The sequence below is a fragment of the Coturnix japonica genome, chromosome 6 (assembly GCF_001577835.2).
Source record: "Coturnix japonica isolate 7356 chromosome 6, Coturnix japonica 2.1, whole genome shotgun sequence".
Classification (NCBI taxonomy): Eukaryota; Metazoa; Chordata; class Aves; order Galliformes; family Phasianidae; genus Coturnix; species Coturnix japonica.
Genome location: NC_029521.1, coordinates 1,758,821 through 1,785,607, shown reverse-complemented (window position 1 = coordinate 1,785,607; position 26,787 = coordinate 1,758,821). Strand labels below are relative to the sequence as shown.

Below are 26,787 nucleotides of genomic sequence, written 5' to 3'. Positions count from 1 at the left end.
AACACAAACGTCAACGACAAAAAGTCAGTTCTCCTTCAAGTGCTTTATGTAAGTCTGGTAATTAACATTTTGCCTGTTCTCTTTTAACACAAGTACACACCAATTAAAACTCCAACATGATTACCATGCAATTAAACAAGATTAGAAAAAGATGAGATACACATACATAGTCACGACTACTTTTGCTTGTTCAAGCCTCAAAAGCGACTGTGGGAAAAATGTAGGGGCTGTGGAATTCAAGTCTTCTGAATTTGAATCATGGTGCATCTCAAAAAGGCAAGAATTGAAACTTCGGTGTTCCAATGTTTTTAAAACCAAAAAGGATCTAAGGAAAGTAATTTCCCTATTCCTAATAAGCCACAAAATATTAGGAAGGTTGGAATAACCATCTACTTTCTTTAAATTAGCTTTGAAAACAGCTAGAATTTGACACAGTCAGCAGGCTGTCCTTACACCAACCTCTCTCACTACCTCACAGAACTACACAGTCTATTTTTTGGGGGGAGAGAGGGAATATATAGGATAAGAACCAAAAAAGAAGAAGAAGTCTTAAAATGACAGGAAGCCCATGAAAGCTCAAGATGCCACAGTATACTTCACCTGAGTATGTGTTTGAAAGTCGGGTGAGACCTAGAAATTCTCAGGTTCTTTGATATATGGAATGTCTGTCTCTAGTAAACCAGAATCTTAGAATGGCTTGGGTTGGGTGGGATCACCAAGATGCTGCCCCGTACTGCAGGCAGGATTGCCAACTATTAGCTCAAGTACTAGATCAGGTTGCATAGGGCCCTATCTAACCTACCACCTTCAGGGATGGAAATGTTATATGGCATTTCAGTGATCTGTTTTAATGGCCTTTAGACTACAAAGCCACCAACAACATCCAGGTAATTTGGACTTCATGGTCATTCTTAAAAGCAAGGAAGTGGGTGGGGGGGGGGGGGGACACAGGGATGGAATATGATGCAGGGCACAGATGTATGAGACCCAAAGCAACACTCCTCACAGCATCCCTGCTAACACTTGCCAAGGCTTACAAAAGCGCAGGATGGCATCAGGTTATTGTGCAATGAATGAAGAACTTGTGGGCTTTCCTGGCCTACATGATTGCTCAGTAGGTTTTATCTCTTTGTTGACAGAACCTCCTAATACACTGCAATTTGTACAGTGCCACTATCAGTTCTTTTATGCACTGTTCAGCAAACTGGTTTAGGGACGTGGGGTTTCTTGGAGGTTGTGGTTGTTTCATTAAATGATGCTCGTTCCATTAAATAAATTGAGACCTGCTCACAGTTCCTACCAACTAGTTAAAAATAACAAAAATCATTTTTATATTCTCAAGAGGAATATTCTTAAATATTGAAAAATAGCAGTGGTTTGGATACATAATTGTCATCACTCTGCGGTAACCTGGCCCTGGAACTGACACACAGAAAATGAGCTTCAGAGACCTATTATCCACCTCTTCAGGAAAGCAGAAAAAAGACACCTGGTCATTTGAAAAGTTGATCAAGGTACGCTTAAAAATACAGAATAGGCTACAATAAATATGAGCAAATAATAGCAGCATGAAGCAACACCCTTCTGTTTGATTCAACAATACAGATATCAGTAGAAGGAAGAACAAGATTTAATTCCATTGGCTTCAAAGGTCATAAATAAAACCATTGCATCAGTTCATCAGCAATGTACACAGCATAATGTTACAAGCAACAGTATAATTGAAAATATTTATACTTTGAATGGGACAAATAGGAGGAAGACTGATAAAGGAAGAGGTAACGAAAGGATGTGAACCAAGAACAGCTGTTCTAGCTGCTGCTCCTCTCCAGAGTAATTAAACAACTCCAGACCTGCACCCAGGTGTACAGCAAAGGATGTGCTGGTGCCTGAGCTCCTCAGCCCAAACATACTGCCTTATGTGTGCTATGTTGCACAGAGCAACATCCAAAAAGGTGAACTGTCTGCTGTGCATGAAATGACGACAACTTTGCCATTACTGCACAGTAGTACTACATTATTTTTCTACAGGTCTTTCAGCACTTGGAGTATTTAAACAAATTAATAAGTACAAGATTTTAAAAATAGTAATTTTAGACTTCTACAATTACTCCACTCAATTCCCTCTTTAGACAACTGCTCTTTCCTTCATCTGGCCATGACTGTTAAAAGCATCGATAGTTTAAGCTCTACCTCTACAACTAAAGCTGGATGCATTTTGATGAGCTAGAAGTGCTTCTTTTCACATAAAAGAAGGGCATGATACGATGCTGAGCAAAAACCCATCTAATGCTTCAGAGTTCTCTAACGTTATGCTTTTAGGATAAATAATTGCATCTAACACTAATAATACAGCATTACCAGTACGTGCAGCTGACACTGAACAGCAGGCAAAGGGCTTTCCAAGCCACTGTCAACAACAGCAAAACTAAAATACTTCACGGAGAATCCAGGAACTATTGAAACCATGGCTTCTGCTACTGCAGTAGGAAACACCGTGTGACACAATGGCAAGCTGCCTACCAGCTGGTCTTATCTTTATTACATTTATTTTATTATCTTTATTTTATCCACTGTAAAACAGCTTCCTCTGATGCTATTCAATTTATGTGCTACTAAAAATACTCAAAAACATTTTTTACTAAGAAATTTTTCAGATACAGCTATTACAAAGAATGTGGGGAGTATGGAAGCATTGTGTAATTACATTATCTAATCCTCTGCTGGAGCATCTCTACTTCTAACATTACTTATCCTTTTACTTTCTATGATTGACAAAAAAAGACAAACTAAAAGATGCAGGATCCAATCTCAAATCTCAAGGAATTCAAAAGGAAAGGAACTGCTCATTGACGTTTGAGCTTAATGCAAGAGGACAAGCAAAACAAAACAATTACCTCCACAGAAGGAGATGATAAATGTAATTGTTTGACACCTCAAATTATTTTTGATAAAACTACAGCCACGTTTGAGAAAGTTTACCAGATCACAGGTCTATTTCTTGTAGGTGCTGCCTTAAGTTTTAATTAAAAACAAGAAAAAACATCAAACACAGTTTTACAGGAGAGCCAAAAAAATACCATAAATGTTTACATCTTCTAATGATGTTTGGAGAGAAAAAAAAAAACAACAGCCTACATAAAAGCTGCAACAGTTGCAGAAATACTACCAATGCATAACGTTCTGTTTTCAGTCCTATGTGTACCATATTACTCAAAACATGACTTGCAAGCCAACACAGTTCATTTAAAGTTACCAGCATACATTTATATAGGCTATATAATATATAGAAACATCAATTTTATAGTGCCAAAATTGAAAGGTAAGTCACGGGACAGTAGGGTTGGAGGCCTTACATAAAGCCAGTACACAGTTTAGACCTTGGAAACAGACATTCAGCATTTTTAAGAGACAAGATTTCACTATACGGGGAATTTTCTCAACTTCAGTAATCTGCCTTAAGGCTTCTGGTCCTCTGTCAAGTTCCAACATGGTCTGACAATTTAATTTAAACATTTAAACTCGGAAAGGATTCTGGGGAGTTGAGTGATAACATTCACATCTGATAACATTGCAAAAAAAAAACCAACACCCAGCTGGAGAAAAACCCACTATGATTTACCAATGCAAAACTTGGAATCATAGAATCATTAAGGTTGAAAAAGACCACTCAGACCATGTAGACCGACCATGAATTCATCACCACTGCTGTGACCGAAGCACAGGACCCAGCACTTGGTCCCGCTGAACTTCATCCAGTTGGCCCCAGCCCACCAATCCAGCCTATCCAGATCTCCCTGCAGGGCCCTACTACTCTCAGGCAGATCACCTTCTCCCAGCTTAGTGGCATCTAGCAGATAGCGAGAACAGCAATCCAAAACCTGGTGAAGTTTATTACCCATTATAACAGAAACGTTATCATTGTCCTGAGAAAACCCAATGTGCTTGAACTTGTACATCCATATATATTTACTGCATTTTAAAAATACATGCTCACAAAGAGTTCCACACATAGCTATTTCAAATCCTACCTCCCTAAAGGAAAGAATAAACAAACAATTAGTTCACTTAAAGGGGAAGGGGAGCAGCTCATTTCTAAGTCCTACAATAGGCTTTTATCATCTGAAGAAAAACCATGTGTCTTACAACAAGTACATTAAGAGTTACTCCTTTCCAGGCAAATAGTTTCTTGTGTTTGTGAACCACTGCCAAATCTAACACTGACACAAGAAACACTTCAGAACTTCAGCATTTTTTAAAGTCTTTCCATTGTTTCAAATACGCTCTTAGAAACAGAAAACATCTAACAGACATGGCATTACGTTGGCTTTCCCAGGCCACAAACACTGGTATTTTCAAAAGACATCACAAGGAGCTGTTATAGTGCAAGGCTATGTAAATAATTACTACTGTTACATAACACGAGTGTGAAGGTTTAAAGCAAAATAGGAGTCCAAATCTATTTAGACAATTCAATGATCAGACTGAAAAAATAGAAATTGAAAAATGCTAGGCACCTACCCAGCAGCTCCCACTGACAACACATTCAGATGGAGATTTTCAGATGGCCTGTAGCACTAAACCATTTGGCAGCTCTCCTGCCTCAGCTCTCTACATACAGACAAGCTTGAATTAGGGAACATACCACTTCTGTTAGCCAAGTCTTCCCTTCAACTATAAAACTAAAAGAAGATGATAGTACAGTTGCAAATGATACACTGAAGTTCCAGGTTTCTTATACCTTCCTTGGCACAATATTCAAATCAAACAACCGCTGCAGCCAGGTAAACACAAATGGCTGCTGCTGAACAACTTCAAGTGATCCTTGTTCCTGTTCTCCATTCATTCTTAGTCAAGATAAAGAATGCCAAGTAAGGGCCCAACAAGCAGGTTGGTCATTACTCCTCATCCACTCTGGCTGGCTTAGCAGCTCTGCTCCATCATGTCACTGCACCCCATCAGCGCCTCTCGTACTAGAGACCTCCAACTAGAAGACTGAGCCTGCAGAGTGGGTAGCTGCTATTTCTGTTCTAATTCAGGTGAATCGTAAGTCAAGAGGTTTAACCTTGGTCTCACAACTTGCTTTTCTCTCCCTCAGTTGCAGATCAGAGCGAGCACCCAAAGAAACAAAGGATGAGGTTCCTCAAGTAACTGATGTGATGATTTTGGGGGCACCACAACTGCTAGCTGGAACATAAGCGAAAGGCACAGGGTAACTACCTATCCAGCCATTATCTCACTGCACAGACAGATGAATGAACACCTGAAAACTTCCAGAGACAAAGCAGCACTAGAAACATCCATCAGCTCAATTGTTAGCTTCAACGTCGCGTTATTTCAGCGCCAAAATAATTTTCTTGCTTGCCACGGCACATTAAGGGAAGTGTTTTTATGAAGATCTATGCAAACATTTTGCAAGGTAAGCATGCGTGGGCAGAAGCAACATAATTCAGATATGTTCATTGCTAACGTTCAGCCTGGCTGCAGCAGCTCTGAAAGAGAGGCAAAAGCCGGGTGTCAGTGCTGCAGTTAGACACAGAGCTCAGCATCCATTAATCTACACTTAGCCTCAGCATAGGCAGCTCGCAATCAGAGCTAAACACAGGGATATAGAGAAAGAAAGAAGTTCCATTGGAACAAAATACTCTCAGCGAGTGCTTCATGCTAACTAAAACAACTGGGGAATTTGGACACAGGGCTCCCAGTTTCAGCGGGCTGTTGCTTTTAGTTCTGGGAGGAGGGAGGAGAATAAAAGGAATTCCTTGGATGAGAGCTGCATTGCTAACCACAATCAGGATCGTTTTACCTCTTTTGCTACAAAGAGGTTACACGCCATGATGAAAAATTCCATGATCTAACAGCTTCTTGCTATTTGTAAAAATAACACAACTCCAATCGGTTGTATTTTTGCAGTTGATTTGCTTTCTACATTTCACAGCACTCGATACCCAGTGTTCATCATTCAAGCTGCAATAAGCATAAAACCTTGTGTCCTTGATGAGATGGCACACAAACAGAGTTGTTTTAGCTCCTGAAGCAAGTCGTGGGTCCTTATTTGTCTCATTTTTTTTGTCGTCTCATGCAGAAGGTAGAGGGAAGATAAGCCCCAAGCTAAGGGCACCTAAGTGGCACAATGATACACAATGTGAACTATAATGGAGAGAGGGGAAATCTCTCTCTCACTCTTTCTTTCACACACAAAGAAATTAACCCAACTGGACACAGCTGATATTTCTTATTATTATTCCTTCCTGAGTTTCTCTTACCTGGAAGTATTTATGCAGCCTCAGAAGAGCACAGATTCATTAATGACTCTACAAGAAGAGTAGATAAAAGCTGACTTTGTGGTATCTTTAGACCATAACAACTGCAGTAAATATTGCACTCTGTTACAAAGTCGAATCCAAACTTTAGATGCAAATATAGTCATGGTATAAGAACAACCTCCGTGATTTTCTCCTGCAGTTTTTTGTTTTGCCTTTTGAGACTGTGAAAGGTTTAAAAGGGCTTCGTTAAATACGCAGCTATAGTCCTTCCCAGGTGCATATGAGCACTGCTACCATGCAAACATTCAAGGGAAACCATGTAGCCCTTAAAACACGCTGCTTCCAAGTGCTATTTTGTATTCAGGTTGAGGGAAAAAAATAAAAATCATGCTTCGTCCCTATGAAAACCGTAAACATTCACCTCGGATTTACAGCAAACTGTACTTGCAGAGCAAGTTCTTACGCTTATTTGGAACAAAGAATAGAGCCAAAACCCATCAGAAAGGCGTTGGACGCGCAGCGCTCCGCGCACGACGAGGCGCAGGGAAGGACGCGCAGGCCGCCGGGTGGGGCGGAGCGGAGCAGCTGAGCGCCCCAACCTCGCCAGCGTGTCTGCAGCCCGGGCTGTGGAATGCCGAGCGGGTAACTTGATCCCTTCCTCCCCTCCTCCTCCTTCGCAGCAGCATTTAGAAAGTAATTTAACCTCTTAAAATGGCATCTCGGCGCTGCTAGCGCGGAACACTCGGGTGCGCTGACTCCAATAGGAAAGACAACTTTTTGTTGCCGCCGTTCCCGTATTTCTTTCCTGAAGCAAAATGGAGGAACCCAGCCTACCTCGCGTTTGGATCTGTCATTTCTAGCCGATATGCCCAGTGATTTCCTGGTAACGCGGCTGCGCTCGCAAGCAGCAGCAGTTGCGCTTCTGGGAACAATTAGCTCTCAGTGCAGCCATGAAGGTCTGTTTGTTCCGCGCTGCCCCGCTCCGAGGGCACCTCACTTTCACTGCTCTGACCAGCGGGGAACGAGGAGTCAGTTAAAACAGAGAACAGTTCTTCGGCAGCTGACATAACTTAGCGTACTGGAATGGAATCAGACGTGGATATCGCCCACGACAGAACTTCATTTGGAACCCAAAGGGGAGGGACAACTTAGCAATGAATTTATTCATTTTCCAAACTATACGCACACAGTCTGTGATGCAACCACAGTGCTGAGTCTGAGTGTTCCCACTGCACGCATGCACAGAAATAACACAGCCAAGCTCTGCCTCAAGGTAACACACAAGCTGATCTTACAGGCTGCTGCCCTTTTTTCTCCCAGTTTTCCATAGCAAGAAAGGCGGCTGCAATTCAGAGTGTGCTCCTGTAAACAAAATAGCCAACATTTTTACCATTCTGAACATACTGCCATCAGTACGATACCATTACACGACCAGATAAGAGACAAAGACTTGAAGAAAATAAGTTATCCATCATTCAAGCAACAGCACAATGTAAGAGGGAAAGATCAAGCTGAAAAAACATTTTTCCAGCAGCAGTCATTTTACTTACTGAATGCATTATCATAGAACAGCCTTGGTTGAAAAGGACCACAGTGATCTATTTTCTCCTCCCCCCTCTATGTGCAGGGTCACCAACCAGCAGCCCAACTGCCCAGAGCCAAATCCAGACCAGCCTTGGATGCCTCCAGGGATGGGGCATCCACAGCCTCCTTGGGCAACCTGTTCCAGTGTGTCACCACCCCCTGGGTAAAAAACTTCCTCCTAATGTCTAACCTAAACCTTCCCTGTCTCAGTTTAAAACCATTCCCCCTTGTCCTATCACTATCCACCCTCATAAACAGCTGCTCCCCTCCTGTTTCAATGCTCCCTTCAAGTACTGGAAGGCCACAGTGAGCTCTCCCCAGAGCCTTCTCCAGGGGAATGTTACTCTATCAGAATCAAGAACAGGAAAAAAAAAAAAGCCTCCAAGGAATCCTGAGAGGGCTACAAGTCTTATGGATATCCATGTGGTACAAAGAGGAGCAACTAGCAACAAAGGCTGCAAGGAATTCAAGTGTGGGGCCTAGGTTTTAAAATATATTTACCGAGTTAGTAATGGAAATTCAGCTGAAAGATCTTTAGATATACGGTCCTTAACTCGCACTTCCTGGTTCCTGACTACAAAATGGAAACAACTTCTAATGCTGAGGTGGTAAACTGGAACAGTGCTTTAATGATAAAGCCCCAGGATCCAGGGAAGGTCAAATGCCGCTCTGCTGGGGTCTTCTAGAAGGCTTAAAATCTGGAAAAGAACTTAAGGATAAGACAGGATGTTTGCAAGTATCACCCTTACCTATATTCCTATGTATTTACCAAAAATGAAACAAAGCCAACCAACACCCACAGACTACGGACATATCTTAACACTGGTTCTAGCACACCAAGGATCACAAACAGCAACATCTAACAGCTTTCTTTTTGTTTGGACCAGAACAAACACCTTAACACAGATGCCACAGATGAGCTCCTTCTTTACTGAAAGCTAAGCAGTCATTTTGCTGTATGCATCATATAAGATACCTTCAGTTTTTCAGATGACACAACTCTGAATCTTCACTTTCTCCCCAAGGAAATCTATATGCGGGCTATTATCTGTTATTCATCCATGGACAATTATTTCTGGATCACTTATTTCTGATGTGCAGTTTGGTGTCTGATACCTTAAAGTCAAAGCACCATCACCACTTCTAACCAACTATTTGCTGTTTTGCTTAGTATTTCTGTGTTAACCTAAGATTAACAGAAATATTCACAAATATTCTAAAAATAGAGTCATTTATTCTTCTTTTAAAATGCATTTAATGGCCCTTACTTGTTTGGAATAAAATTTATTCAAACTGTTGGTCAGGAATGGAAAAACAAGTATGATTACACTTCAAAATTGAAGTTCAAACCACTGCAGTGTGATTATATGACAGATTTAAATGGCTCACACAAAGTTATTAGCACTGATTCTTTTCCAGAAGGCCCATGTAACAGTTCCATTCTCAGTCTTTTCTGTAGTAGTGCCCTCTCCCCCTACCTTGAACTTTCAGCTTCTCTCCTTTCCACAGGCTGTGTATTGAACCCCAGGACCTGTTGCTGGGGTACTGCACATAAGCATCATATATAAAATATAATAATAATAATAATAAAATAGGAACTTGCAGTCGAAAGTAAAGCTTAACAATTCAAGAGCATTGGGAAATCTGTTTTCATGAGGATAAAGTAATTCTAGTACACCTCCCAAAAGCACATGCTGTGGATTATAATCTCTGCTGCCCACTGGAAGGAAAATTCAGTGCAAAAGAGCAGCACACAGAAAACCAAGGCATTTTCCAGATTGAAATATCTTGCAAAAAGCAGTTTATATAAAACTAGTTTTCTGGAATAGTATGAGATCAAGTAAGTGGAGGAGAGGGTACTGCACACATACTAATACATAATCATTTGGCTGCACATCAGTACTCCTCTGACCCTGTTGCACATTTCATTGCTGTATTTTTAGAGTATTCCCTCACACTGACCGTGCTGTTACGATGGCACTTGTTTCCATTATGTGTGGTGTCAAAAACTAGGTCTTCTGCTTCAGCTGCAGCAGTTCTTTGGAAAACACACTTAAATCTGCTGTATTCAGATCTCAAATGCTTTCCTTCATTGGTAGCAACGAGCCAGCTTTGTGTATCATAAACAAAAGTACCCTCATTTCACTTGCGAGGCTTATGTCACCTCTAGCTTCTTTGACTACCTAGAATTTTTTGGATTTAGGAACAGAAAATTTGTTACATCTTTTCTTACTACATAAAGAAGCAGCCCCAGTTACCGGAAGAAAACACAACAAAAGCCCTAGTTCAAGAACTTCTGCCCTAGCTATGAAACGTAGCACTCACAGTATTTCTGGTTCTGACAACTCTAATGATTCTTCCACCTCAAATTTTCTCTTCATTCAGGGGAAAAAAAAAAATAATAATCCACCACACAATCAATTGCATGATGAGCAGCAGACCCAGGAATGCTTAATTTCCTAAAGATTTATGTCCTGTTTTGGTACATATATTTTCCTGGTGTAAATGGCCCAGCTTTCTCCCCATATCCTGTATGGTTTCACCCTTGCTGCCTTTCACAACATACTCACTTCTCAACTGACGTGCATATTCCTCTAAGCACAGTTTTCTCTCCCTCTCCCATCTTCTGCCATCATATTGCCTCTCAGTAGCTGGACAATGTATATCCTGACTTTCCCCTTATCAGGAGGAACAAGTTCACCCAACACTTCTGGTCCTGACACAGGAAATAATACAGCTCAAGACCTTCAAAACAAAAACAGTGTGATAAGCACCACCTCACCAAAACATCTCATCCACAAACCCATGCCCTGCCTTTCAAGTGTCTGGTGTCAGGAATTTGCTCCAATCCCAAATTTTACATACTACATCAGATACAGAAACATTTAACAAAACTAAAACCGAAGTCACTGCAGCAAAAGGAAAAGTACAAAGGTGAAGGTAGGGATGGGAAAGTTTCTGCTCATCCCGTTTTTGTTTGGGGTGTGTGGGAAGAACATCCTTCATGTACATTAACAGATTACACGGGAAGACTATTACTTAAGGTAATGAAAAGCAGTGTTCCAAAATGGGTAATACTCCCAAACTGCAGCTCTGCCCACAGGCAATGTATGTTACAGCCAAACTGCATTTGGAAGGGGCATCTTGTTCCACAAACCAATACTGGTCTGACCCAACTGCAGCAAAAATCAGAAACCTATGAGGGGGTGGGGGGAAGGGAGAAAAGAAAAACTAAAAAGTAATCAGTTTAGACTTAATTAAACTTCCTATGGTATCACAGGAGTGCCAGGGTTGCTTTAAAGCAAGAGGTGAGGACACACATGGGTGGTGTTAACAGAGCACAGAACTGGCCTTTCTAGCACACCTAGCTGTTAGGCTTGCTTATCTAAAGCCGCCCTCAGTCTGCTAGTTATTTATTCGTCTAGCAGATTTTCATTGCAGACATCAATGGAAGCCTATCTGGCTGTACTGCTGCAGTCTTTAGGAAACTATATCATCAGACTTTCCACACCAAGCAAAATAAAACACCCGAACAGAAAACGCTCAAGACAAGTTAGGCAGTAAAAACACGTTACTTCATGTTTGATGGCCATATCATTAAACCTAAGCCAATGAATGTGTCAATCAAGGCAGCAAGACGTCAGCGAGATATAACAAAAAGTAGGTGTGAAAGTCACTCCTGAATATAACAGCAGAGGAGCTGACGTGACTGGGTGTGTGTGTGCTAGTGTGATAAAAGGCAGAAGAATTAGCATAGTGATTCTACCAGATGTCTGGCTGAGTTCTCTGTGTGGGACACCGCCTTGCTACCAGACGTGTAGAGAAAGAAGGCAGGAACAGCTCCTTCCTGTTTGCCCCAGTTAGGAAAGTTGGCGCAAAGTGGTAGAAGTGCCGCTCTGCTACACAGGAGGCTCAAATCCCGGGGGTTGGACTCGATGATCTCCCTCTCTACTCTGCTCTTGTGAGGCCCCATCTGGAGTACTGTGTCCAGGTGTGGAGCCCTCAGTACAAAAAAGATATAGAGATTTTGGAAAGGGTCCAGAGGAGGGCCACAAAGATGATCAGGGGGCTGGAGCACCTCCCCTATGAGGACAGGCTCAGGGACGTGGTTTGTCAGACCATTTGACAGAAGAAATGGCTTGCGGGGCTGACCTCATGCAGCCATTGCAGTACCATGAAGGGAACTTCAACTCCAGGAAGAGTCAAACTCTGCGAAAGGGCTGAATAACAAGCAGGACACGGGGAAATGGTTTGAAGTTGAAGAGGAAGATTCAGGTTGGGATGTTAGGGGAAAGTCTTTACTAGAAATGGTTAGTTTCCTGGAACAGGCTGCCCAGTGAGGTTGTGGACTGCCCCGCTCTTGGAGTGTTTCAAACCAGGTTTGGAAACGGCGGCCCTGGGCAACCTATGCTAACGTAAATTGTGTATGTTTCTGGTGGCCCTGCTGGGCAGGGGGGTTGGAGCTACATGATCCTTGAGGTCCCTTCCAACCCGGGTAATTCTGTGATTCTGTGATTCTGTGATCTCTAAGGTCCCTTCCAACCCACACAAGACTATGATACTGTGAATCTCCCATGCAGTGCATGCATCACACAGCTGCCACTAATGGACACATCCTTCCAAAAATTTCTTTGAACTGAAACTTGGAAGATACTTTAGGCCCCAACCCCGTATTCTGGCATGGACTCTTCAGCTTGAGTATTCAGTGCAAGGAAGGTAAGAAACCACCTGCCTCTCCTTATATCGTGGAAAAGAAGAAATAGTGGTGAAGAATTACTCCCTATCAATTTGTTAATTTCATTTCAGGTTTGATAGGTTACCACCACATTGCCCTCTCAGATGTTTTTCTTTCCTGGCCATGAGAAGCGCAGGACTATTTAGAACTGCATCCCATTAGTACTGCTGGGGGAAGGGAAAAAAAAAGACCAACCTTCTTGTTTTAATGAGATTGTTGAAATTGTGTTATCAGAATTACATCATATGCATGTTTATGTACAATCAATGTGCACAGCTGTATAATCACATTTAATTAAAAAAAAAACAACCCTACTTACACTGACAGTATAGAATGCTGTTTCAAAATTGACTTAAACTTATTTAAGACTGCCCTGTTTGCTAGAATGGAAGCGCTGCCCCTCCTCCCCATCACATCTGGTCTCTTGGTGAGCTGGAGGGAGAAATTAAGGTCTTCTTTGTAGGGTTAGTTTTCAGTCAGATTAGCAAACAAATTCAACCTTCCACCTGGCCACAATTACTAGCAATGGATAGAAGGGAGTCAGACAAACCATTGTAAGCAGATATTTGTGAGCTCAAGTCAGAGCTTCACGATGAAGAGCTCTTAGGAAAACTATCCAAAATCTTCCAGAGCACTGATACCTACTTTACAGTCTTTAACTATTTCAACCCATAACTTCACAACGACTTCCTGAACAAGATCACTGCTAACCAGACACGGCATTCCTTCAAAGGCCTAACAAGTGAGATATAACCTTCACTTCTAAGAGCTCCAATACCTCTTCTCCGGTCTGCCTGCATATGTGTGAATACCTATGCAGACACATTATAGTTTATTACACCATGTGGCCACATACAGCAGTTATTCTTGACTGCCTGCAATACTCAGTATTACCACCATGTCTTCTACGGTCACTTTATCAGAGACAACAGATTTAAAATAGGGAAGGGAGGAGAGAGCAAATTGATATTGATTCTTCTTAAACTCTTGACCCTGGTAATTTATCTGACAAATAACGCATTCCACCACTTGGCTAATACTCAGCAGCAGACAAGTAAGCCAGCTGGCTCTTAAGAAAAAATACATTAAAATACTAACAAAAAGAACAAAAACACATATCTAAGATTATTCAGCAATAGTAGACAGGAAATAAATAACAAATGAGAGTAAGATGAAAGAATGTTCTGAGAAATTCAGAAGAAAACACAAAGAAAAGCCAAGGGGGATAAGGAATAGAATGTAACAAAATACCTGGATTTATCTAGAGCGAGCCAGGTTTCAGTAAATTAATGCTGACCAACTAATGCTAGATTTACAGAAGACAGGATGGATGAGGTGCAAAGCAGCCCATGCAGACTGCCTCAAAGCAGGAACCTCCATGCAGCACTGAGCTGTGTTCAGTCACATTCTGGGTATCTCTTATAACAGAAACTACTCAGCCTCTCGGGGCAAATCCATCCCATCGTTTGACCATCAACAGTCTCTAAATAGATTAAAAATCAAAGGCAAAAGAGTGTTTCTTATGCTTAAATAGCATTTCTTTTCTTTCACTTTGCACCCGTTGCCTCTTGTCCTATCACTGAGCAGACTGGTACAGTCTCTGTCCTGCTCTTCCATCAGGAACTTTTACAGATTGATGAGGAAATCCCTGAGCTCTTCTTCCTGGGCTCAAGTCCCAGCTTTCTCAGCCCCTCCTCATATTACAGCTCCTGCAGTCCTTTGATATCATCACGGCCCTTCTCTGGACATTCATACCCATCTTGTACTGGTAAGCCAGAACTGGTTACAGTGTTCCGGGTGTCTCACCAGCGCTGAGAAGGGATTAAACACCCCCTTTGACATGCTGGCACCACTCTTCCAAACACAGCCCAAGATACCATTCACCTACTTTGCTGCAAGGGCGCATTGCTGGCTCACATTCTCGTTGAACAGGACTACCAGGGCCTCTTCTGCAAAGCAGCCCTCCAGGCAGTCAGACCCTACTCTGAACCAGTAGACAAGATTATTCCTTCCCAAGTGCAGGGCTTTGCATTTCCCTTCGTTCAGGTTCACATGAGTCTCCCCTCTGCTCATTTCTCCAGCTTGCCCAGATCCCTCTGCATGACAGCACAAACTGTCTGACCTATCAAACACTCCTACAGCCTTGCTGAGGGTGTACTCTATCCCACCATGCAGTTATTGTTTCCAAAGGTATTGCACTGTACTGGGGCGCTTGCACTGACCTCTCCAGTTGGACTTCATGCTGCTCATCAGAACCACGTGAATCTGGCAGTTCAGAAGCCATCCTACTGTCTGTCTTGTATTGTTTGTCCACAAAGATATTACAAGAGACACCGTCAAAAGCTTTACTGAAGACAACATAAATGATACCTGCTGCTCCCTGCCATCCACTGATGTTACTTCATCACAAAAGGCTACCAGATGCTCACCAACACCACCCATGCTGACCTGCCTGCTAATCCTAACCCACTCTCTATGACCTACTGCTTACCCATCCCAAGTCAGAGCTCCTCATTTCCATTGGTCTCAAATAGGAAAGGCAGCATGTACCTCCTGAAGAGCCTGCAGCATGCCAGCTGTATCACCTGTCCACCTAGACTTCTTGGATTTCAATGAGACTGTAGCCATGAGGCAGAGCATATACCTTCAGTTGCTCCAGTTTGCTTGTTGCATATGACAAACAAGGCAATTCAAAGTATGTACAGGAAAGTAATAAACTGCATGAAGGGAAGCAACTTACTGACTGAACTACCTATCCAACAAACCTATCCAACTTTCCTTGCCATGCTGCTATTCCACTGCTTTGTCTCCTTTTACCTGAAACTCCTTGCCCCAAGCCCCATTTCTGCTTCCAAATCCGTTGTGGATGTATACACAGCCATAGGTGGCCATTCTTACATCCACTTGCCACCTCTTCCCTCCACCTCCTGTTTCCTCCTGCAGATTTCTAGGACTATTACCTGAAGCGTTATAAAGAGGCGTAAATAATATACAGCTGCATTAGGAACCTTTTCTTGAAGTTTACTAATACCATTTCTGCAGCAGAACCCCAGGCTAAGGAATGCACAGCTGCCAAACAGATGTATGATTTCAGCATTTAGATTCCATTATTTCAAGGGTGGGTTTTCTTATTTTTTTTTTCAACTAGATGTTTTCAAATTTTCTATTTCCATCTGTTTTTTGACCTCCCTCCGTTTCGTCCCCTTTTGTCTGTTTTAGTTCATTACACCAAAATAATCTCCTAAATTAGAAACATCTCTACATTTAAAAACTTGTGAATTTGAAGAGAGGTGGGGGAGTGAAGAGTGGCCCTATAGGAACAAAAACAGTTCAACAGAGGATTGGGTTTGAATACAAACTGTCCTGTATGGATCAGGTTTTATTTCACAGTTCCTGCTGTAGCCCAAATTGGCACCTCTCTAACTACATTCCTTCCATGTAGAATATCAGCTATATGGGGATATTCATTTGCTTCACCAGAGCCCTCTGCTCTAAGTTTAGACTGGAAGAGCATGCAAATTCTTGTTTCTTTCTCAAAAGAGTTGCATTAACTATAAATTGAAAAAGAAATATATATATATATATACATACATATATATATATATATATATATATATATATATCTCAGCATATACCAAAACTGTCTTAGAAAACATTAAGATCAGCACAGACCACTATCGCTGCTGTCAACTTCCAACTGCTTCAGTAAGAATCAATTCATGCACCAGTAGTAACCGACAACAGCAATGGAATTAGCACAGGTGAAAACAAGCTTCATTCTGCAAACCAAAGCAGAAGATTTGGGCATTACCAAGAACTGTTCTTAAAGCCTGGTCCATGCTACGGATTTTAAAGAACAGTTAGCCCAAGTAGAATCACTAAATTCAGCTCAGCAACTGTGATAGATGTGGCTTCAAAACTTAACATTATTTATTGCATTTTTAAGCTTACAATAACATTTTGCCCAGGCGAGGAAGGGCATTACCTTCAGTCTTAATGAGTGGCATTGCACCTCAGAACATTCCCAGAGACCATTTTCTATAGGGTACTATCATACAATAGACTAAACTGTTGCAATTAAGGAAACATAGATAACAAAAAGAGACAAATGTCAACATATAAAAACAAAGAAGTTTTTCTTTTCTTAAATTCTGTGAGCTTAATTTCTTGGTTTCTCTCCAAGAAGAGACACGAGAAACCAGTTTTATTCAAATTGCTTTGAAGGTTTTTGTTTGTTTTTAATCCCTTCCTTCAGGGACATTTCTACTCAATGATCAGTATCACTAACAAACTGAAATTCATTCACCGATCTGAATTGAGGATAGTCCATGTCTTGGGTGTTGAGTCTGAAGATGGCTGCACAACACTATGGGGCATGGTGCCTGTGTCTCTGCATCAGCACTATAGACTGAACTTTCAACTGAACAAATAGGGAAGAAAACACCAACAAATGGACTAGAAAATGATATCTGAACGTAGAAGCCAGGCTGCATCCTCCATCATCCTTATCACTGATTCTATATCCAAGGAATTCTCTCTTAGCATGAAATGCACTAAGATGTGCATCAAATCTTTTGTGAGCAGAATGTTAATTCTTTGTAGCAGCAAAGTCTTGCATGATTTTGGGCCACAGAACTCGGACTCTACCCACTGATTTCCAGTATAGTCTGGCATCAGGCTCTTACAAAGGAAGTGTAAATGCACATGAACAGCTCCTCCCCCCGCCCCCCAACTTGAGAAAAAGTCGTTAATAATTAACACTGTTAAGACGAGGCTGCAAGAAAAGCAAGTTTAGGAGATTTCAACAGCTGCAACAGTGAAAAGGAAGGAGCTTCCACAAAGCAGGTCTGAATTCACACAACCTGTGCACAATCATGAGCTAGAATTCACTTGACTGCTTTAATAACTATATTGATCATACTTACCAATTCATTCTGAAACAGTACAGCAGAGTGAAATGCATGGAACTCAAAAGAAACAGAAGGATGACTATAAGAAATCCACTAGGAAAATGGCAAAGACTAGAGCTGCTGCTTTATAGATATGAAAGAGAATGATCGCACTGCCTACAGCATCTGTGTAGAGTTGACAACAGCGTCACAACCAGAAACTCATGCATCTCATCTCTGATGTAGCACAAATGAAGAACTCGAGCCTCATGTTACACTAAAAACACTGATACAAAATACTCCAGTTGTCAACTGACTACAGTAAACTTCAGTGTCCTCTCACTGCTGCGATTCCCATGCAGTTCTGGAGTGCTCCATCTCACACAGTGGTCAGACCAGCAAGAGGCTGCAGCTTACTCTCTCAGCAAGGACACAGCCTCATAGGAAAACAAAGGGAACCTAACATTCACCCTCCCTAGAGGAAAATGAAATCCTTGATATTAAAGAGCAGGAGAAAAATTGCTTTGTTTTGTTGAGGGAAGCACAAAACATACGCCTAGAGCACAAAGTACTCGGTGTGTTTTTGGACCGAATCCCTCACACAAGAGCTATACTGAGTTAAAAGAATAACTCGGGGGGGGGGTAGATAAAATGACTATTTCTGAGAAAAATCAACTGCTCTACAGACTTCACTGCGACTTTTAAGTGACGACAGGAAAGAGAGACAGAAATTCCTTGCTTTCCCTTTAAAGCACCGAATGTTTCAGAAAGCACAGAGACTCCATGACATCACCATGACTAGGAATAATCAGCGAGGGTTTGGTAGAGCAACTGCAAAAGATTTTTGCAGCTCTCGTTCAGGGAAGAAAAGGCACTAAATCATCAGCTGCTACAGGCAAGGCAGCCGTCAAAAATCAAGTACACACACTGCCCCCCACCCCCACACACATTTGAGGAACATTAACGTGTCTAAGCACTCCATCAGTACCTACATATAACAGCTCTGAAGTGACTTACGTGATTTATTTACAGAAAATATTAAGGTATGTGAAGCAAAACCCAGGCACTGAAGACGTTCTCTGTCCCCCCCCCCCCCCCCCCCCCCCCTCAAACGAGGAACCAAAAACCTCACACAGACAGAAAGATCCGATGCCTGACAAAAGCAAGGGAGGAACACTTGCATCTGTAGAACATGCCATCTTGTCTGTTTACCCATCTATGCTTAGCAGAGCTTCAGAAGCTCCATGTGTCAGACATTTAGCTGCACTACAAGGAGATACCATCCTCACTACGGAAGTTGCCATCCACAAGTATCATTTGGTAGTCACATTATGTCCCATTTGCTTCTTGGAGAACAAATACAACCCTGTTGTCATTCCTACCTTTAAACCAAGGCAGAAAATAAATACAACCCTAAGCCACCCACCTACTGCTTGCTTTTCAGGACTCCAGGAAGTAGACAAAGCTATTTATTGTTTCTTCAGCGTGCTTTTTTCTTTGCAGCCCAATGCTTTGTGACAACTCAGATCACAGTAACTTTCATCTATGGGAAGCACATGTCCTTTCTAAAGGAAGTTAGCTGAACCCCCTTGCTTTGGGCAGGGGCTGGACCCAGTGACATCCAGAGGTCCCTTCCAAACCATATCTTTCTCATTTTAAAGAGAAGGATTCCAGTCAGCCCACATGAATTCACTGTCTCCAAACAGAGAGACCAAAGGCATATACAGAGAACTGGCAACTGAAGATTGCAACTATGCATTAATATCTCTGACAGAGCTCCACACTCAGAGCCTGCAGGGCATGCATGTGTCCATACAGAAATACAAACCACACAGACCCTAACACAACAAACCGCAAGTGTTGAAAGATCTATACGAAAGTAACCAAAGTAAAGACACAAAGGATACACACTGTCAACAAGTATTCAAGTAATATTTTCAGGCTGCTACCAATGCCACAACGTGGGGGTCTTACTAACTATAGGCTGGAAGAGCAGGTCTGAATATCAACCGGTCTCATGCAGCTCCTTACTCCAACATAAGGTTCTACTGAGAACCAAGGAACAGTTTGAGCCCAGGCCATCATAGAAGGAGCTGCTCCACTCGCACAGAGGGCAGGCACCAAGCAGCTGACAGGGTATGGAACCCAGCAAATCGTTACCCGTCCTCAAGGAACGCAAAACACAACAAAACACAGCTCACAAACACAACCACTCCGCACCTGGAAGCGTCCCCATTGTACGGCCTTCATCACAACAGGCCACACGACCGCGCTACAGCCTCCCACCGCTCCTTGATGCCGAATTCACTCTTAGTCGTACAGAAGATGAAAGGCTGATGAAAGGCCATTCAAGTTTTTCAGCCTCTTCGGGACATCTCGTCACCAGGTTTAACCGGAACCGGACGGCGGACGCTCACGGTGCCGCGGGATGCCCAGGCGGCTCCTCACCGCCCAGCAGCGGCGGGTCACGGCTCGGCATTAGTGCCGTCCCCCCGCTCCCCGCGGCCTCCCGGAGCCGCTCGCAGGCCCCGCTCAGCCGCCGGCTCGGCACCGCGCCTGGAATTACAACACCGCGGGCGCAGACGCAGGGGGAGGGCGAAGGCGGCCAGACAGAGCGGCGTGCGCCGGGCCTGCCCGGCCCCGCAGGCGGCCCCGTGCCCACGCAGGAAGCCGCCGGCCCCGGGAGCCGCCGCGCTTCGCCCGCCGACGGTCTCCGAGCATCGGCCCGACCCGCGGAGGGCGCTCGGCGGGGAGAGCGGCCGGGCCGGAGAGCTCGGAGCAGAAGGGCCGAGCCCGCAGCCGACGGGGAGAGCGGGCCGGGGGCGGGACGAGGGCCCGGTGCTCGGAGCCCCGCGGGCCGAGAAGGGGTGGAACGCAGGAGCGGGGCGCGGCGCTCCACACCGCCCGGCACGACCCCGCACTCACCGCTCCTGGAGGCTCCTCATCCTCTGCGGCGGGACGGAAGGCGAAGCAACACGGAGCCGCTCCCGCTGCGTTACGCAGGCCGCGCCCGGAACCCCGACGGCTCCTGTAAGACGGGAGCGAAGGCGGCCGAGAGCCGGGAGGGGGAGGGCGGGGCGGGGCGGGGCGGGGCGGGGCGGCGCAGGCTCGCTCCCCGGCAGCGCTCCCGACGCCCGGCGCGTCCCTGCGGAGCTGGAGGGCGGGCGGGGCGGGACGGAGCCGGATTCCAATCACGGCACCCGTGGAGCCCGGCCGCGCGCACGGAGGAAGGAGGGGGAGAATGGGGACGAGCGCGAAGCAGCAGCAGCTCCATCGGCTGCCGGGGAGAGGCGTGAGACCGCTCCTAGGAGCGCTGCCGCTTCTATTGACACGTGCGCTGGGCGGGAGGGCTGCCGGGGCACACCGAGAAAAAGCCGGCCGCTCTTCCTCCCCAGGAGCTCTTCTCCTGGGTGGAGATGCCGCATGGGGCTCCGTGCACCGCCGGCCGAAGGGCCGTCGAGCAGAGCTTTGCCGGTGCAAAGGCGCGGCAGCTCCTGTAGGAGGAGACAGAGAGGTGCGAGGGGCAGCGCGGCCGGGTGCGCTGCGGAGGTGGGGATATCGCAGCTCCTTTGTTTGGGGGGCATAGGGTAACGATGGGAGCTGCCCGTGGATCACTGCTCACGCTGATCCTTGGAAAGCTTGGCATCCCAGTGCCGTAGGAGAGATAAGAGTGGCATTATGGTGAACGGAGTTGTTCGTTTTGCTTTTTTCCATTTCCTGTTTCTTTAAATAAACGAAGCTGGCTGGTTAGATTGGAATACATCATACCTTCTGCACTGAGCTTCTCTGCTTGCTGATAAGGCTGCTGAAGGCTATGATTTGCATTGCATTTCTGAGCTCGTCGTCATTAGGACACATTACCCAAGTACCAATTTGTCTGTCTGTCTCCCAACAGTGGTGCAGAAGGAGCTTCATAACACTGTGCCATGGGATGAGCAGCTTGCATGGGCTGAACCTTGCACTCAACAGACTCTCATGTTGACATGGTCCCATTACACAGTTCTGTGCCAAGAATTTTGTACACGGGGCCAACTATAGGGGGAAACAAAGACCACACTAACCTGCTCGCTTTCCCTCTGCTATTGACCAAGACACCCTTTAGGCCATTTGCCTGCCCAGATAAGCTGTTTTTGGATAGTAACCAATTGGGAAGGAATCTCACTTAGCCACATGTGTGTATGATGTGGGAAACCCTGCTTTGCTCGTTGTGCTGACCTCTACACAGTCCAGCTCCATTTTTGTCTGCTAGTGTCATATAGAGTTTATGTTGTCCCATTTGTGTGTAAGATGAGCACATTGGCTTTGTAATATAGTTCACATGTGTTGTACACGTGGATTGTTAGGCAACTGCTTAGCTTGCATTCTATCCCGTATAGTAAAACAAAAGAGGAAGTACATTCAAACCTATCTGCTTTGCAGACTCTTTTAAAACACAAGCAATTAAAGGCACACCTAGTAAGTGTAGGTGGCCAGATACTAGAGAAAGGCATTAAAAATGCAATTCTTGCATTACTAGACTTGTAGAAAATTTTTTCCGATGAGCCAGAAAAAAAAATGTCAGTGTCCAAAACAAAGACAGCCAAGAAAGACAAAATCACAGCGCTCGTGCCAAGCAATACAGAACTTGTATGCTTATGTTTATCATTTCAAAGGAAAATATGAGTCTGCTGTTCCTCCACTCTGCCTATTATCAGATTATAGCAGCAGAATAGACGCTCAATATGGAAGAAGAATGCAACATGCATGTGTGTGCTCCCAAGCAGAACCAAAGCTGTTGGAGCTAGCATCTCTTTCAGTAATAATCTGTGTGGTAATACAGCCCTGCATTTTTTCAGATGTCGGATAGCCATTTAAATCCATTATTGACTGAATTCAGCCAAAGCCACTAGCCTTGAAAATTGCTTTTGAGCCCGCTTATGAAACAGATCAACTGTTTTCATCTGATTGCTCATAAGTAATTCTACATCTCACAAAAACTACTCTCTCAGCTGGTACTTTTTAAAGCACTCGGGCACTGAAGGTGTCTAAGGCGATAGTCCGTGTCACATCAGAAATTGTATGGCTGAAGATTTGGGTTGCTTTACCCTGCCAATATACCCATTCGTAGCATAAATAAGGAGCGTCAGGCTGCGTAACTACTAGTCTTAATCACAAAATAAATTCAGTAAAAATAAACTACATTTTAATAACATTAGGCCTGCAGAAGACAGCTTAACCTCGATCTCAAATGATGAATCATTACAAGCTTGAAGGGTATTTGCATCACAGTATTGTGCTGGTTGCCTGGTGAAACATCACATGGAAAGTACTATATTTTTCTAAACATACAGTATGTAACATATGGTTTCAGCTTCATAAGTTATGAAGTTTTTTTTTGAGACATATGGATTAACAACAAAAGTAAGAAAACTATACGATTAGACTAGAATTCCTTGTTTACATTCATATAGCAGTCTGTATGCAAGAAGGAGCTTGTTGACCAATGCTAATGTGTTCAATAATGCAGTAGGGTGATGGAAGCATTTTCTTTATGTGCTGCATTAAGAACCCACTTGTATTTCCCTTAATGAAAGTAACTGTGGAAGCTTAACCTCAGGAAGAATCAGACCCGTTTTGTTTTGACTTGCCCTGTTTACCTTGCAAGAAAGGTAGCGATACCTGTTTAAATCCAAGATGAACACTGTAGGTGATAGGCACTCAGAAAGAGGTAGTGTTCCTGTGAGCTGCTTATCGGTAACAGACATCTCACCTGGTCAGGATTTAGCAATCTGCAAAAGCTCGGACACGTCAGGTTTTAGTAACATGAGGTATTTGTCCTGGGATTAGAGCAACACTCAGTGACACCATAGGCTAAATTTGAAAGTAAACTTAGGTTAATTCTCCACTTGACCAAGATGGAGTGCAGGAGCCTAGCATGAAATACAGAAAGAGCAGTTCAAGACTGTCACGATGAAGAGAGATGTATTAAAAAGATATTAAATCATGAATTGGGTAGTCTTGCAGCTGCTTTCTTTTGTCATTCCCTGTCCAGGAATTTCTTACTAGTTTTTGGAATCACTGGGAACTGCGAATCCTAAAGTTATGTTTAGGAGAGGCATGTAGAGGTAGAAAATCATCCATCTGATAGGACTTAATCTTTGTAGATTTTTCTTCCCTTTGGTCTTGGTGCAGGACTGCAGAGTGCTGTGGAGAGACTCCAAAGAAGAGCAGCTCAATGTGCAGAACACAGGCAGGAGGAAACAGGAAACCATTCCTGCAGCTGCAGCACTCGATGTGTTCTGGTGTTATTTCTTGGTTTCTGCAGTCCAGGTTCTTTAGTCTTGTGCTACAAAACAGCGAGGAAGGAGGATATAAGGACTACCTGTACCTGTGATATGACTTAGGCAGCTGCTGCAGGAGCTGAACAGATTCCTAAGTAAGCCATGTAGAAGAGACCACAACTGTAACTTGCCAAGGGCTGTAGGAACATGAGAACTATGCCTGACTTCACAAGTGCTTTAGGAGACATTTTGCCAATTGAGAATTGAATTTCCTATTGCCTTTTCTGTTTGCTTTTGCTTTGTTGTTTGTCTGGTTTTTCTTTCCATGCCTTGTTGAGCTTTTCACACTCCTATTTTGAATGGACTCCTGTGTACAAAAAGCACATTCCCCTCTTTTTACCAGATCCTAATAAACTCTGTGACAACTTTCCTTATGAATGCAAGAGGTATTTCAAATATGCATATATGTATATTAAAGCCAACGCAGGGTAGCAAGAACATTAAAAGTCTTATAGAAAAAGAGTATCTGTAGGCTCAGCAGGAGCTTCACCTGGGCGTTTTGTTCACATCAGTTTGCTGGATGCATAGTAATACAATTTCCTAGATGCATGCAAATAAAATCTGTGAAGTTTCCATTTGCTCTAACAAGATTAAGCGTTTGGGGTTGGACTGTTTTAAAATTGATAGTTTGAATGAACTGTCATTCTGCAGTGCTAAATGATCTACAAGGAAGTTTTAATTATCAGCTTCGCTCTTAGCTAACATCTATTTCTGTTCCTCCACTTTTTATTACAAGTGAGATTTATTAGTTACTTTTACAAGCTTGGGTAATCCTTAGATCCCAAACCACATCATATTAACTTTTCTCCTCCTTGATGGTGGGGGCTTCATCCCTTCCAACCTTTCTAACAAGTAGCTCACTTCTTGACAACTGACTGTCCTTTTCAGCAAGAGAAACTGAATGCTGAAATAGGAAACGTTTTCCAGTCTGCTGCTAAACAAAGAGAACTCTTCATAATACAGACCAAAAAAATCTGTCGATATGTGTAATAGCTTTATCCTCAAGAGGAGTTCAGACAGCTTTGTTGCTGGCAGCTCTGGTTGGCACTGTCAGGATTTATAAAGAGGGACATTTACAAGACGGAAGATGCAGTGTTCTTCCAAGGCTGTTAGAACAAAATGGATCTGAATCCCATACAAGACAAATGAACCGAATAATTTTAATTAATCAAATCCTCTTGTTTTCTTTCTTTTTTTTTTTTTCTTCCTCAGAGAAATCATATCTTTAACCGCGGATGCATTGCTGTGAAATAAGAAATGCAGCAAAATATTCATCTCTTTTCTTGTCCTCAAGCACAAACAATATAATATGGGTCTATTTAATCTAAAAGAAAAGGATACACTCATATTTCAGTTACAGTAGTCAATGTGTAATGAAGTAAGGGCATAGTAAGAAATCTTTTCCCCCTCTGTCTTAAAGATAATTGAGTATGTACTGGAACTTGAGTAAGTTCAAAAAACACACACAACTGAAAGCAAGTCCTGATAAATAATCAAACTTCTATTGCTTCCAATGAGAAATGGCCTTTGCCTGCAAATCTCTGGATTTGGCAACTATATCTAATTCAGTTTAAACTCCCACTGACATCAGCAAAAATTACCTGATTAGGGATGCAGGATCAGGTCTAAGATAGTCACGTATTAAAATGCTACAATAAATTCAAAAGGGGCTGCCCAAAGTATATAGTTTTCAAAGCAGTCAAACAGTTCTCGGTGTACATATTCAAAATGCTAACAATAGCAGCTATTGCATGTGTGACCATCAGGAAACACAGCTGTGCTTCTTTGTGTTACAATTAATTACTTCCGTTGTATATAAAATTGAAAGTATTGGTACTCTGGGGCGGAAGAAGGATATCCTGATACACTGCTCCTATTTCCTTAGGAAGGTCTATGACCGAACCTTTCACCATTAATAAACTTACAATGACTTTTCCTGTGATGAATAAAGGAAGGGTAAATTCTGTGGTCAATTATAATGCTAATGGTACTTTCTCTACATTTTCACACTCCTACATTTAGATTATCTTGATAACAATTGCTCACTTCTAAGTAGTTGAACTTATTCATGAAAAGTCTAAAATAAATATTTGACTTAAGGATTGTTCTATTATTATTATTATTTTTAATGACATTAGATCAGAGGAAAGTAGAAGACTTCACTGTTCTTTAGCAGGCTGCATAAAATCTTACCGTAGACAACAGACAACAGGTTCTGTGACATGTTAGGAATTCAATGAAATCTCCATCAGCCAACAGCCAGATAAGTCTAGAAAAGGTGAGTTGTGTGCTTTATATTTGCTTTGATTAATTGAAGCTATTAGGATGCTCCTCCTAACCTTAACCTTTATGTTGTGTGCATACGTGTAATTACAACACCAAACTCTTTCAAATCCATAAGATGTGCAACAAAAAGCTGAAGAAGTGTGATGGGGAGAAAGGGACAAGTAGAATCCTCCTACATGAGCACTAATAAATTCTGCCAAATCAAATATTTGCAAATTTTTATTCAGGCTCATGGGGTCACAACAGAGTAACAGAACAAAGGCAATTCACACAAGCTGCCATTCCAGAAACTGGTGTACATAATACAGATGGCAGAGAATCATAATCCACATAAATTACAGCTCTGTTCTGCTCTTCTCCCTGCAGCAGCTGGCACTGGGAATACAGTCTCAAAGGCTAACTGTGCTCTGTCAGTATTCCAGAAGTGTTCAGATTCAGGTATGTTATGTTTGATGCGATAGCTAAAACCTCAACCTCTTTGACAAGGGCCACCGCATTTCTTGCAAGGACTTTGTGCCCAGAAGCATATGGAGTGCAGCACAGACATTACTTAACACATATCCAGTAGAACAGTAACTTTCAGTAAATACTATATATATATTGTGTATACACAGTGAATCTCAGTAAATCCATCTTTTCTAGAATGTAGTAGGCTGAGTACACCCACACTAGCTTCACAGCACATTATTTTGCTTCCTACCCCACAT

General features: G+C 43.0%; 1 protein-coding gene across 4 annotated transcripts in view; it reads right to left on the bottom strand.

The window, feature by feature from the left end:
- BMPR1A (bone morphogenetic protein receptor type 1A) overlaps positions 1–20,506 on the bottom strand; it is a 59,626-nt gene extending 39,120 nt beyond the window's left edge. Inside the window, exon 1 of one of the 4 annotated variants that reach the window (XM_015866031.1) lies at positions 20,400–20,506. The gene's annotated coding sequence lies outside the window, so the exon portion shown is untranslated. Of the gene's footprint in view, positions 1–7,100; positions 7,346–19,694; positions 19,957–20,399 lie in introns of those variants that run through there. The other 3 variants (XM_015866026.2, XM_015866029.2, XM_015866030.2) reach the window with 3 other exon arrangements.
- Between the last annotated feature and the right edge of the window lie 6,281 nt (positions 20,507–26,787).